This window comes from Lathyrus oleraceus, chromosome 3 (genome assembly GCF_024323335.1).
Source record: "Lathyrus oleraceus cultivar Zhongwan6 chromosome 3, CAAS_Psat_ZW6_1.0, whole genome shotgun sequence".
NCBI classification, from domain to species: domain Eukaryota; kingdom Viridiplantae; phylum Streptophyta; class Magnoliopsida; order Fabales; family Fabaceae; genus Lathyrus; species Lathyrus oleraceus.
Window position 1 is genome coordinate 453,787,658 of NC_066581.1, and position 16,198 is coordinate 453,803,855.

Sequence of the window (16,198 nt, forward strand, 5' to 3'; positions counted from 1 at the left end):
TTCCATGATTCTTGGATGATTGGCACGAGTATTGTATCGATGAGTCAGCTTAGCTGAAGCACAGAAGAATAACCAATAAGACATTTGGCGGAAGAAAAACCTGTTATGCAAATGATGCATGAAATGCAATGTTTTTATTGTTTTTATTTTCAAGGAACATACTGTTTTATTTGCAAATATATAATAATAACAATTGTAATAATTTGATTGACCATAAAAATCTCTTTTATTTATATAATTTGGAAGGATTACACTGAGTACAATTTCAGAAACCAAAATACAAATGCAAGAGGAAAGGAAACTAATCATCCTAAGGATCCCCTAACAACTGTGTCAGATGATCTAGTTGTAGCCGCGTACTTCCTTCAGATGTGTCGAAGCTCAGACTCAAAAGAAGTCTTCATCTGAGCCTTCTCAAGGACAAGCTGATCAACAATCTTCTTCCAAGCACCGGAAGGTTGAGGAATGCTAGAGGAAGATGGACCCTTTGGCTCTCTGTCTCTGTCTCTTCACTGCTCGGTCTTTAAGAAGTTCGATAAGTGCGTCTTTGTCCTTAGACTCAAGCTACAACTCCTCATGCTTTCGGCTCAAAGCATGGAGCCTCTCTTCCCACATATCCTTCTCTTGCTTCATCTTGGCGAGTGCGTCTTCCAACTATTTTACATCTTGGTTAGGGAGAGTTAATGGCTCAACCACAACCATAGACATAGGTCTTTCACAAGCATAAGGCATCTTCAACTCCAAAGCTCTCTTCTTCACCCAAAAAGTGTAAGCTTCCAAAGCTACACAGTTGCATGGACCAAGCTCGGGTCTTCCTTTCTTATGCACATTATGCCAAGCATGTACCATTTTCGGCTTCAAATGTTGGGGATCTTTACCCTCTTGATAGAAAAGGCCATCTAACTGAGTGTTATTAGGTTTGTCTCTCAAGGAGAACCCAAGTTGACGACGAGCCAAAGCAGGGTTGTAGTTGATTCCTCCTTGTGTACCAATGAGAGGCACATTAGATAATTCACCATAACTATCAATAATCTCCAAACTACTCAATGAATAATCATACCAAACTATATCATCATTAGTGAGGGACATAAGTCTCTGAGACCACCGTAGACATTGTTTGTTCTCCACAAAAGCAAGTGTCTGAGGCAAGTGTGAAATAAACCACTTGTACAGAAGAGGAACACAACACACAATATATCCACCACCTTTAGAATTCCTTAGATGCAAAAAGAAGTACATATTACCCAACAAAGTAGGCACGAGATTCCCAATCAAGAAAATTCTAATGTCGTTAACATCGACAAAACTGACAATGTTGGGGAACAAAGCCAAACCATAGATGATTAACACAAAGATAACTTCAAAAGCATCCACACTACCGGCTTGAGCAAAGGCAGAAGCTTCCTTAATTAGGAACTCAAAAGTCAATCCAAACATTCCTCCTTTCTTCACCCAATGAGCCTCAATCTCAGACTTCTTCAGATGAAGAGCTTCAACTATGATATAAGATCTGGGAATCTCTTCCAATCCACTAAAAGGCACTTTGTAGAAACAAGTATTCCCAAGAGATGGGCATACTCCTCCAACGTAGGCATAAGCTGATAATCGAGAAAAGTGAAGCACCGGTAGAGAGGGTAATAGAACTGAACCAACACACTTAAGAGTCCTTCAACTACATCAGTAAATAACACAGATAGAAGCTTCCCATGACGTTGTTTGAAGTCCAAGGGATCTAATACAAAAGATGATAGCTTCCTTAACTCTTTCAAATCGAGACATCTGAAACTATACTTCTTAGTGTTCCTTCGTCCACAATCCATGGTCTGAAAATATTTGCAAATAAAACCTCAGTTCCTTGAAGTTCTTTCGTGTGATGAATGTTATGATGTGCATGAATGCATGAATGCAACAATCACAAATAAGGGATCACATACAAGAAAAACAAACAAAGGTCAAGGGATGAATCAAGTCATTGTCAAGATCAATCATCCATTTTGGTTGATTATGGTTTTCACCTTATCAACACCCAAATTCCATTGATATTGACAAGACTTGATTGGATCAACCAAGAATCAAGGGTTTGTTGTGAGCCACGAGCATGGAGTCAGGTTAAGAACCATCCCAAGGGAGTGTACTAAGGATAAAAACCTGTAGATCATGTTTTAAAAAGTTCCCAGAGTCTTAATTCCATCTATCGGATATTACAGGTTAGGATGACTGACTTATCAACCCATAATATTCTCAAGAGAAACTCGTTTGAGTGTATATCGCGTAACAAATGTTATCAAGTCTACACTTGAACAGCCTCCGCACTACATCATAAATAGGCCAAGTTGGGTTAAATGTTCTACGGTCCTCAGCTTCTCGGACCCCAAATCAGAGAAAGTAACGTCTAACCACAAATAACTTGTGTGACATCAATAGCTCCAAAAGGGTCTCCACTTAGTAGATGGGTCTCAAGCTAACTTGTTAAGGACTACTCCACACAAGTCGAATATGACTATACCATCCTCCTATCTTAATTGCACTCAAGTTCGGGTTAGAACTTATCTCACCACTCAGAGATCACCAAGCACCACAAGCAGATTATATCATATAAACATATATACAAACATCAAATATACAATTATATACACATAAAAAAGTAGGCTAAACCCACTGAGGACTACTCCCCAGCAGAGTCGCCACTTAATTTCTATAGCGGTAAATTCATGACCATTAAGCTATGGATAAACTTAACGTCAATAAAACCAGAGTCGCCGCCGCGCTTTTATTGTTTCCAAGGGAAAAGGGAAAAAGTACGAACAAAACCCAAAGATAAGAAGTTTTCAAATCAAAACTAATAAAATGCCAGAGATTAAAAGTAAGGGGGTTGGTTACACAGAGTGAAGGTGTTAGCACCCAAAGTATCTTATGTACTCCTAAGGAGCCCTTTTTTATATGTGTATGTGTTTTGATATAAAAATGATGTTTGCAATAAATAGAGTGTGGAGATGAGAAAAGAATTCATTAATTATATTTTTGTATTTAACAAGACCTTCGGACTTGTGCCTACGTACCAACATAAAATGAGGGATCAAAACCTCGTAGTTCGTGGTATCAATTTCAAAGTGAATGAATTGCTTTTAACAAAAATTTAAGTTTAAAAGAGGCACAAAAGGCCTAAAAGAGTTTGAATGGGTGTTAATTCTTTTTGTCTTTTGAAATTTTAAGTCAATATGATTAGATTCATTGACAAGTTTGATTAAGAAAAAGAGTTTGAAAATGCAATGGCATAAGGCCAAAGTTTCTAATTTTGCAAAAGAGTCTAAGTTTAGAAATCAAAAGCAAAGAAGAATTTGAAAAGAGGGGGAGATTTGAAATTAAAGAAGTGGCGGGCGCCACAATTTTAGGTTGAGCGCCACAATCTTCATTCCTTGTGGCGGGCGCGACCATCCTCTTTGGATCATGTGACGGGTGATACACATCCAGATGATGGGCGCCACAAGCCCATTAGGAGTGGTAGGCCCATACTCTCTATTTTTCTCCATTTTCTTCTCTTTTTCTTTCCTTTTTGCTATTTTCCACTTTGTTTGCTTGTAAACCTTTTATTCGATAAATACCTGCAATAAACATAAAATACAGTGTAATAATAATTGTAATCAAGTAAAAAGCAATGCATATGAAGCCAAAAATACGATACATTTTCGCGTTATCAGATCTCAACACTTGCATCAGATGAAGGTTCAATTCACAAGCACTTGGTTTCAGAAATGTTGGCATTGGCCAAGTCCTTTTGCATAGGGGATGTTGCCTAATTCTAAGTCCAAGCCTCAAATAAAATCCAACAGTCCACACAAACATTTTTTAAGAGTTTTTGTTGTTTATTAAGTATCTTAAGGTCAAAAGACCATAAACACAAACAAGTATATACAATCACAATATAACCACAATATGTGGCTCAAGTGAGCAAAGTAAAAATGGAATTAAAGTAAACAAGTTAAATGGTATGAATAATGGTAAATGATAAAATGCTTGAATTTAAAGTGCATAAAAGTAAATGGCTTGAAATTAAAAGTTAGTCAAATGTTAGTTGATGAGAAGTTAGTGGAGTTTTGCTTTTTATTGTTTAAGTCATTCTTTGGAGAACACTTAACCCTCTATTCACAAGCATGGATCCTTGAACCAAGATATCTTCCAAAGGAAGGAAAAAAATGCCAAGTGTCCACACAATACCATGAAAGGGGGGAGACTTACAATCTCACATACTAGAATTCTATGCTTTTTGAGTCAAATTTTAGCGCTATGTTAAGCAATCGTAATTGGACGTATGTAGAAGTCACAACTATCTGAGGTTGGGCAATAGAATTTGGGTGTTAATGCATATTAGAGACATGGTATAATGAACCATACTCCTAAAATATACCACACACAAAAAGAAAATGGCAAAAGGGTGGACTTAATCTCATCCATACTTGTATTGGTTTATGAACCAATTAGCCTTAGGATATAGAGATATCATTGGTCAATGGAATGGGTGGGATAGAATGGGATTGAAGATGAAGAGGGAGGGAAAATGGAACAAACACAATTTGGTCATGGGAGGAATTTTATCAAATTAAAATCATTCATTCATTTGGGAGATGAAATGTACATTTCATCAATCCCCTAAATCCAATGATTTTAATCCAACAAAAGTCAAATCAACATTGACCAAGGCCTAAATGACATAGCCAAACTCAACAAGTCAATGGAAATAGCTCAACATAATTTATTCACAATTAAACAATTAAAAATCAATTAAAAATACATTAAATTAAATTATGGTTGATCAAAAACCTAAAACCTATTCAAAATACCAAATAAATGGCCAAGAGGTTTATCATAGGTCAAACAAGGTCAAAGGACGTTGGAGAAAAATTTTCATAATTTTTGGAAACTTAAAAGTATTTTTAAATAATTAAAAATATGCACAAAAATAATAAAATCATAAAAAATATTAATATTGATCCAAAAAATAATTTTAACTCAGAAAATGAAAGAGAAAAATATTTGAATTTTTTTGGTGTAAGTCCCATATGTTTTGGATCAATATTAAAATTAATATGAATTAATGAAAATAAAGAATTTAAAATGAAAATCAAAAATTCAAAAACACGTGGCCATCTGATCTCCCTCATTAATTGAGGTGGCTGATCAAATGGTCCACAACGCGCATTCCACCATACACCAAGTCAAGCGCGCTGCACACGTGGTAATCACAATCAATGCTCAAGATTAAAATATTTTGAATGGATCATGTGGTTCAGAAGCGTGCTAACACATCGCCGGAGCCGGAGCCAGAGCTCTGGTCTTCTTCTCTAGTGGACCTCACCGGACTGGTCCACCTTCAACCATCACCCAAATGAAAAAGGATGACATGAATTTAAAGAAAAAATGCTCAGGAGCTCGAATCTGACCTCAATTTTGTCTAACTCCAAGTATATAGAAAGATACAGGGAGTTGAATTTTGAGGATCATGATCTGAGTTACTTCAATTTGACCTCAAAGAACTCAATCTTCTTGCCTATATTGGTAGGACTTCAGACAACCAAAAATCAGCAAGAATAGTGAAGAATTGAGTGAGAATTGAAGAGATGAAAAATTCTGAAAATCACCTTCACTGCAGCTTCAGATTGATACGATCTTGCTCTCAATTATGCTTGGCCTTGCTTCATATGTTTGATGGAGTGGAAATGGATCAAGGAAAGGGATGGAATCTTGGATTTTCAATCTCAAAAACAGTGGGAGATTCAAACTCGATTTAAAAAGAAAATCTTCAAGCTTATCCTTTGAATGTGAGGGTTTAAAGTTACTGATTTAAAGCTTGCACGCCAGGGTCCTCATTTCTGAGCAAGAGGGATTCTATTTATAGCCAAGGAGATTGATAAATGCACACTTCCATTTTTGGCCAAAGTTGAAAATCTCACTTGCATGATTGCGTGGGCGTGTGATAGGCCCATCAAGTGATGCACTTAGGTCCAAAAATGAGTGTAAGCAATGTTGAGATCATGTTAACAAGCCATGCATTCGTGTATGGAAAGTGGATCTTCAAATTATCCAAATGGCCCTTCAATTTTAAGCCATGCGCAAGTCATTCATACTTTGTACAAATGAGATGAATTTGGACTTTTTGAAAGGTAAGATCAAGAGGAACAACTTTTATGTTGAACACTTTATCATTTGAAGCTTGGATCATGATGAATTTTGAGGTGGAAGTTTGAGAAATCAAACATATTAAAAAACATTCTAAGTACCAAGCCATATGTTCACTTCTTCCATCTTGAATAACTTTTTCTATGGACTTCAAATGAGAAACGTTCCTTCACCAAAGTTGTAGATTTTCCAAATCCCTTTACTTTAGTCACAAATTTGACCTAATTTAGATTTAGCATGAAGGAGTTATGCATTTTAGAAGTTGAGTAAAATCACTTGTTCAATGGTATTAACCCAAAATGACCTATAATGTTTTCTCTTATCACATGCATTTAAAAGTTGAATTTACACTTCCTCCAAACATAAAAGCTGAAGTAGACATCTTGAATTTGATCATGCAACTTAAATGGATTTCATATCATAAAAATTGAGCAAGTTATGGTCTTGAGAATTTGACTTTCAAATTAGGGTTTAGACAAAATGACCTATAATCTTTCACCATAAAAAATTACTTTCCAAGCAAAACTAGCTCTTGACCTCAACATGAAAGTTGTTTTTAATGCCATTTAGAGTAATGTTTCTCTGGGAATCATTTTAATATGATAAAAATTGTAGGAGATAAGGTCTAGGGAACCCCAATTTTGATTAGTTGAATTCCTTTGGTCAACCACCATGAACCAACTTGCTAGCTTGGCATTCTCTTGACTTTTGGGACTCATGGAGGATCATATAGGCATAAGATGATGTAATGTGAAGTATCCCTTGAAATACTTTATCAATTTTTTAGGAAACTTGTTGAAGAAGTCACATAAGATACCTAGATGAATTAGGGTTTCCAAGGCAATCCAACTCCAAACTCTTGGTGAATTTTTTTATCAAAATAACATGTGAAGATCATGGGGATCGATATATGATACTTAGAGCCAATGTAGACCAATTCTTGATTGAGCTCCTTGCATTGAGGGTCTCAAACCCTAGATATGAGCTTGATAGAGCATAGGTGAGCACACACACTACCTACAAAAGAGTTAAACTATGCAATGATATATTTTTCGTATTTTGGTTAGTAAATAAAGAAAAAGGAAGTATGATACAATCAAATGTGCTTGGTTATCTCTCCCAATGCAAACCCAATGAATGAAGGGTAAGGAGGATGCCAAGTTGTGATCCCAATGCTAATGCATATGATGAGAATAGCATGAGGGATCTTACGGTCAAAATTGGGGTCTTACAGGTACTACTAACCTTGGTTTATTTTATAAAAACATAAGTTGTAAGGAGGATGCCAAGTTGTGATCCCAATGCTAATGCATATGATGAGAATAGCATGAGGGATCTTACGGTCAAAATTGGGGTCTTATAGGTACTACTAACCTTGGTTTATTTTATAAAAAATTAAGTGAGTATAAATTAGTAGGCTATTGTGACGCTGACTATGCTGGAGACAGAATTGAAATAAAAAGTACTTCTGGAAGTTACAATTTCTGAAAGATAACTTGATCTCATGGTCCAGTAAGAGACAATCAACAATTGCGCTTTCAACAGCCAAAGCTGAACACATTGCAGCTTCTAGATGCAGCACTCAGATACTCTAGATGAAGAGTCAGCTGGAAGACTATCAGATATCTAAGAGTAACATTCCTATTCTCAATGATAATACTTCTGCTATTTATCTCTCTAAGAATCCTATCTTGCATTTTAGGGTTAAGCATATTGAAATAAAAAAACACTTTTTACGTGACTATGTTCCGAAGGGAATTTTTCATTTAAAATTTGTTGATACAAACCATCTATGGGCTGATGTTGTAACACCCCAAAATTTGCCCTCCTCATTCATGCATTCATTTAGCATTTCATATTGCATTTCATCATGTCAATCAGAATTAGATCCAAAAAAAAAAAAAAAAACGAAAAAAAGAAAAAAAAATATTTTTTTACAAAAAAAAAAATAATAATAATAAAAAATTTTAATTAATTAATTAATTAATTAATTAAATAAATAAAATATAATAAAAAATTTTGGACTTGGACCTTTCTCAAAAGCCCACTAAGCTACCAATATTAGCCTATAAATACTAGAGTTTCATTGAAACAAAAGCCACACAAAAGAGGAGAAGAAAGAAGAGAAGCAAAATACTCTAAGGTTTCCTTGGAACAAAACCCTGAGGAAAAAGATAGTGAGAGAAGACCTAACGGAGTTCAGAGCAGCCTCCAAACCCTGAAGGGAACTCAGCTACACAGAATCGCCTCTGCCTCACATAAACCCTGAAGATTGTTTTGTAAACCTCACGGGTGCAACTCAATTTCAATCAAGCTCTCCAATCAGGTTTGTCATTATTCCCATTACCTTTGCCCATGGGTTTAATATGTATATGAATGTATAAACAATGCCTTGAATGTTTAACCGTTTAATTTTTGAGTGTATGCCACAGGGTTTGAGTTTTTCTGAAACCATACTGTTGATCATGAAAAAATGCTTATGGTGTTTCACTAACCCTTTTGTTGAATTTTTGTGAGGGCTCACATGACTTTTGCAGGGATAACTTGCATGGTTTCCCACTTTATTTGTGGGATAACCCCTGGAGGTTCATTCCGATTACCTGTACTGACCCACTTTCTTTGATGATGTTAGCTTGGAAGGATCTCAGGGTTTCCCATTCCTCTAATTGATGTTACTTCGGATCTTTATCCGCGTGGTACTTTTACATTTTTCCCGCATTTTACTGCTTTCCTAGCTGGAAGACCTCGATAGGAGGCAATGTTTTGTGTTTACCTCAAGATACATGTTTTGTGTTTTGTGTTCGTATCCCTGCAGGTAGCGCGGTTCCTTCGTCAAGGACTGCCTTTTTGCCCTCGAGCATCCCAAACCCTAAAACCCAAAGCAACACGTTAACTCCTTCTACTACAGGCGAGTAAGTCTCCAAAGGTCGAGCATCCGGTAGATTGCGTAGTAACGTCGTTCGTCCAAAACCCAATCCATAACCCCGTAGTTAGCCGAACTACGGCTTGCTCTGATTCTCAGGCCAGATGAGATACGTAGGCATAAGACGCGATGTCTTAGCGAGCACACATCCCAACCCATAGGTCAGCCGAGCTACGAAGACTCTGATTCTCATATTCAGATGAGATACGTATGCAGTGGATGCGACATCCGCGCGAGTCATTTTCATTTAACCCTTTTTTTTTTGTAAACAACACAAGATAAACTCACACCCTTTAGACAAGAACTACAAAAGTGGATCCCGTAGAGTACTACGGATGCGTAGGGGTGCTAATACCTTCCCTTCGCATAACCGACTCCCGAACCCAAGATTTGGTTGCGAGACCCCGTCTTGTCCTTTCCTTTTTCAGGTTTACTTCGAGCATTTCCTTTCCCTCCTTTGGGATGAATAACGCACGGTGGCGACTCTCCTGTCTTTTTCTTTTGCCGATTGTGTTTTTTTTCGCATTCCATTTTTCAGGTTGCGACAGCTGGCGACTCTGCTGGGGACTGAAAGAAGTTGACCTCTTGCTGGTCCATCTGCCCTAAGCGAGTCCCTCCTAGCTTTTGTAGTTTGTTTATTGGGTGCTCATGCTTTTGTACAATTATTTATTTACCTGCTTTACCTTATTGCATTGTGTACATATCATTGTTGTATCTGTTGGCTGGCTATGGCTGCTTGGTGATCTTTGTGAGATGAGTTCTATACCCGAACTCGAGTGCACTTAAGATAGGAGAATGGCATAGTCCTATCAACTTGTGTGGAGTATTCCTTAGCGAGTTGACTTGCAAGCCCATTCACTTGGTGGAGGTCATGTTGAGATCAATAATGTCACATAAGTAAGTTGTGGTTAGACATTACTTGTTCCAATATAGACCTAAGAAGCCAAGGACCTTAGTTTACCTAACCCATCTTGGCCTATTCGTAGGACGTAGTGCGAAAGTCGTTCAAATGTAAGATTTGATACGATTGTTACGCGATACTACACTCATAAGAGTCTCTCTTGAGAATATTGTTGGAATACGAGTAGTCGTTCCTCTGATAATATCCGAAAGATGGGATTATGACTATGGGAACCTTTTGTAGAACATGTTTGGCAGGTTTAAACCTTAGTACACTCCTTTTGGGTGGTTCTTAACCTAAACTCCATGCTCGTGACTTGCAACAAACCCTTGATTCATGGTTAATCCGATCAGGTATCCTTAATATCAATGGAACTCGGGTGTTGATAAGGTGCAAACCATAATCCACCAAAATGGGTGGTTGATATTAAGGATAACATGATCCATCCCATGACCTTTGTTTGGTGTGCTCTTAATTTCTCTCCAGACAGTGCAACCTGACAGATGTTCAAGCGGATCCATCAATTCTGATTGACATGCCTTTGCATTGCATAACATCATCTGCATATTTGCATCCAACATCTCATGCTTATTCATTTGCAAGGTATTCCCTTTCAAAACGGAGGTGCCTTAAAACTGAACAAGCAGTGCATCGCATACCATGCATATTAACCCTTGTCTGTTTTACAGGTGTCACCGCAGTGTCTAATGTTTGTTCCCTGTATCAGGCAGTTATTGGTCCCAAGCGAGTTCACAGATACCCGACAAAGGAAAATCGTCCACGACTAGCGATGGACCAAGTACAAAAAGAGCTGGCTGATATGCGTGAAAGGATGGATCAGTTCAAGACATTGATGACTGGTATGGCAGAAGGCTAGGCGAAGCTGAGGGAATTGGTTGAGCAACCAAGACACGATCCGGAGGTGGAGATACCAAATGTTGAGGGAAACCCTGGTAACCCTAGGAACGCTGATAACCCTGTGAACACTGGTAACGCGGGTAACGCAAATGTTGATGGAAACCCGGGTAATGTTGGCAACACGGGGAATGTTGGGAATGGTATTGGTGGAAGATACAATGTGAATCAAGGAATTCGGATTAACGGGCACCCCGTTACTGAAGATTGTCAGTATGATCAATTTTCTTTGCACGACGAGGCCCTCGAGACCACTCGCCGTATGAATGAGCTTGCTGAGAAGCTCAAATCTTTGGAGTCTCAAAATTCCTTAGGCTTTGATGTCACAAATCTTGGTCTGGTTCAGGGAGTAAGGATTCCTCACAAGTTCAAACCCCCTACTTTTGAGAAATACAACGGGGCTTCTTGCCCACGCACTCATCTCCAATCTTATTTGGGAAGGTTGGGAGCTCACACGGAAGATGAAAAGCTGTGGATGTACTATTTTGAAGACAGTCTAACTGGAGCTTCTCGTGAATGGTATTCTCATTTGTCTCGTACTACCATCAAGAGCTGGAAAGACTTGGCAGAGGCTTTTGTCAAGCAATATCAATACAACTTGGACATGGCTCCAAATCGGACCTTGTTGCAAGGTATGTCTCAGACTTCCAAGGAAACCTTTAGAGAGTATGCTCAGCGTTGGAGACAGATTGCTGCGTCCGTCCAACCCCCTATGTCTGAAAGGGAGATGGAGGACATGTTCATGAACACTCTTCAAGGTAATTATATTGAGAGATTGGTTGCTTGCCCGTTAATCAGCTTTGCAGAGATAGTAATTGCTGGAGAAAGAATCGAGAGTCTGTTGAAGATGGGCCGAATTCAAGACAATAGTGCTTCCAACTCATCAGGTCCCAAGAGACCGTTTGCTGGTAACGGTCAGCGAAGAAAAGAAGGCGAGACAAGCGTTGTGTATGCCAGCAAAGGCAGGGGTAGAGGACGCCCTAATTATTATCAAGATCAAGTGGCCGCAGTCACTATTCCAACACCTGTTCCTCAACCGCAATATCATCCGCAACAACAACCCAGGTACAACAATCAACAACAAGGAGGTAATCCGGGTCAGCAGAGACACTATCAACAACGTCCAAGGCAGACGGACCGGGTCATCGAGCCAATCCCAATGCCTTATTCAGTATTACTTCCCAAGCTGATTGACATGAATCTGGTTACATTGAGAACTCTGGCCCCACCAATCGATCCCAATAATTTGCCTAGAGGTTATGATATCAACGCCAGATGTGCTTTTCACTCCAACGCACCTGGCCATACTACAGATAATTGCAAGGCTCTCCAGTTAAAGGTACAAGATTTGAGAGATGCCCAGGCTATCAATTTTGCTCCGGTGCCTAATGTTATCCAGAACCCGACCACTCGGATCTCACTGCTAACGACACTGCTATGGCCAAGTATGACTTCGACAATCCTATCTATCAAGCCGAAGAAGGGGCTGAGGAAGTTTGTGAATTGCCTGAAGGGTTAGCCAGATTGTTGAAACAGGAGGACCGAGCTATTACACCTTATCAGGAGGTGATTGAGACCGTCAACATTGGTGTCGAGGACGACAAGAAAGAGATCAAGATCGGGGCCAGTCTACAGGCCGAGAGGAAAGACCGTTGATCATGTACTTGACTGTGTTAGAAAGGTCAATGGGTTGTGTGCTTGGTCAGCATGACGAGTCAGGTCGAAAAGAGCATGCAATATACTACCTTAGCAAAAGTTTACCGACTGTGAACAAAGATACTCATTGCTCGAGAAAACTTGTTGCGCTTTGGCATGGGCTGCTCGCCGACTAAGACAGTATATGTTGACTCACACGACTCTATTGATATCAAAAATGGATCCAGTCAAGTATATTTTTGAAAAGCCATCACTTACCGGAAAGGTTACTAGGTGACAAATGATACTGACAGAGTATGACATCCAATACACTTCACAAAAAGCCATCAAGGGAAGTGTCTTGTCAGACTATCTTGCAGAGCAACCGATTGATGATTACCAACCTATGAGGTTTGACTTTCCTGATGAGGACATCATGTTTCTCAAATCGAAAGATTGAGAGGAACCACTCTCGGGGGAGGGGCCTGACCCTGAATCCAAATGGGTTATGATGTTTGATGGGGCGGTCCACGTCAATGGTCGCGGAGTTGGTGTAGTATTGATCACACCGGAAGGGGGTTCATATGCCATTTGGTGCCAGAATAACTTTTCCCTGCACCAACAATGAAGCCGAATTCGAAGCTTGTATCCTAAGACTTGAGGAAGCCGTCAAAATACAGATTAAATCCCTGGATGTATACGGGGACTCAGCTTTGGTCATCAATCAAACCAACAGGGAAATGGTGCTATGCTGGAACTACGTACCCAAAATTGACGTATCTCGGTCAGAGACGAATGAAGAAAGAATTTGGTCAGAAAGTGCACCCTCGGGAGTATCGAGTCGGTGAATTGGTACTCAAAAGATTTCTTCCTCCCAACACAGATCACAGGGGCAAATGGACACCGAACTAGGAGGGTCCGCACGTGGTTAAAAGGATTTTCTATGACGGAGCTTTGATGCTAACAACCATGGATGGCGAAGGATTCCCGTCCCCTGTCAACTCAGACGCAGTTAAAAAATACTTCGCATAAAATAGACCCGCTGGACAGTAAAAAGAATAGTCCAGGCAAAAAAGGGGCATCCCGACGAACAAAAAAAAAGAATAAAGAGGTTCGGGCAAAAATTAGGGATATAAAAAAAGAGTACACCCGGTGAGTCGAAAACCCAAAAGGGCGGCTCAGGCAAAAAATGGGTATCCCGGTGGATTGAAAACCCGAAAAGGGGGCGATCCAGGCAAAAGTTAGGGAATAAGCGAATGACTATGATCTGAGTTCATCAGTGTTATATCACCGTTTCATTCAATCCGGCAATCCTCGAAGGTTAAAGATCGACTAATCATCCACTTCAGAAAGCAAGATGAGCAGAGCGTCTTGAGGACATACGAGCCATAGCAGAGTCGAAACTCGGTGGGACCCCGTTTCCACATTGCCATTAGGATAGTTCTCTTTTTATAGCGATCACCTCTTTTCAGGGATCAGCTTCCTGATACCCTCGCCTATTCCTGGCACAAATTTTCTCCCCAGTAAGAGTCGAATAATTCAGTTAAAGAGCCTCTTTATTTTTCATTTATCAGTTTGTTTGCAAAAATGTCCGAATTTTTGATAAAACATATTGCATATGAACATAATGGTGGCTTTTGCAGATGATTTACACAGGAAAACATTTAAAATTGCTTTGAATGTGCTTAATCCCGAACGGTGAATTCAAACCGAGTAATTCCCCCGAGGCATACGTGTATTTTTGGTTGCAGGTCACAGGAACCGGATGCCAAGTCATGAATCCTCATCCCCAAGCGGTTGACAAAGTCTCTCCTCAGCAGAGCATGTTCCCCAGCAGAGCATGCATCCCGACCAATAGGCCTGGGTATAAACCAAGCTCGGAGACCTACAAACCGAGCAAACACGACAGGGCATTGAGCAGGTTCGATAAGGGGCAATATTGGATGAAATGAGCCTCATGATGCGACAGTTGATGTTGCATTTTCCACCCTCACCTACTCAATAGTGTGCTGTGAGTTTGCCTTCTTCTCCCTTGTTCGAAAACATTGGGGCCAATGTTTAGTTCAAGTGTGGGGGGATGTTTTATTTTGCTAGTATTTTTCTATTTGTTTTAATTATTTTACCATTGTTATTGTTTTGCATTTGGTTTGTTTCGTTTTTAAGGTACTATGTGCTGCATGTATTTCAGGTTCTTGGTACTATTGTTTAATTAGGTGATAACCACTAGCGGGAGTGGATGAAATGATCACTCCATTTACCATTGCTTGTTGTGAAGGATCTTCCCAGGAAGTTGATACTATTGAAGAAAAGATCGGACGCAACATTTGGAGCTCAACTAACATCAGTTCCTTGTACATTCCAAAGTAAGTAAGAAACCACACCATGCTCGAAGTACTGTGAATGTTGTCACGCTTTACCTAACAGGATGAGTCATAAAAAGTCAAACACATTGATCATCATGAGTGAATTTCAGGTATGTCTTTATCACTCTTAATTTGCGTAGGTTCTCTGGGATTGTCACTATATATATACACACACACTGAGGCACTTTATTTGAATATAGCCCTTGAGCCTTTCTATCCATCCCATTAATTTTATCCTTTGTTAATCCCATTTGAGCCTGTACCCATTGTTTGTTTAACCACATATAATGTAACCCGTGACCCAAACACTTCCTTACCCTGTTCGGAGTCAATGTGATATTATTAAGCTGTGTTAAAATTCTAAGTTTGGGGTAAACCCCATAAGTATCGAAAACCAAGGTGAGTGCGAAAAATTGAATAAGAAAAAAAGATCATCGAAAAAAGGGAAAACGAAAAGTACTCGATAGTTCGAAAAGAAACACTCACCGAAGGAAGATCACTCAGTTGAAAAAAAGAGAGAATATCAAAGGTCGAGCGATTGAAAAAAATAAGAGAAAAAAAAGAAGTAAAATGAAAAAACATAGTGGAAAAAATATTGACATTGACTCTGAATCCAAAACTACTTGCTTTCCTTTTTTTTTTTTGTATTCACCACACCATAACCCAAGCCCCGTTACAACCCGGAAGACCTCAAAAAGTGTGTGTTGTGTGTAGTTGATATGAAAAGAGAAACTACTCAAACTTATGAGTTGGTATGACATATTCTGAATTGTGAGTGAAAACACGTTAATCCCGAGAGACTTGGTGAGAGTGTGATATAAGCTGACAGGTGAAGCGGTACCTCCATGTGGAAGTGCGGCGGAAAACTCATGAGAAAAAGCAAGAACTTTAAAAGGGAAAGTGAATGCATTGGCGAAAGATCTCAGCAGTATCAGGGTAAGAATGTGAAATTTGGGAAGTGACACACTAAGTCGTCTAGGACATTACTTGAGGACAAGCAATGAGCTAAGTTTGGGGTTGTGATCGGTCACCATTTTAATTATGTTTTCGTTGCCTAGTCGACAAGAAACTGAGGATTTTGAGACATTGTGCATGCATTATGGTACCTTTAAAGTCAATTTTCACTGTAGTAAGTTATTTTAGCATTTTTATTAATTGTCATTTTTATTTTATGTTTTCGCGATTTTATGTGTGGGTTGTCTGTGTTTTTGTCCTCCAGGTACAGGTAGAAGAGCCGAGGGATTCGATACAAGACAGTGAGAAGTTCCGGAAAACAAGGAAAGGAAA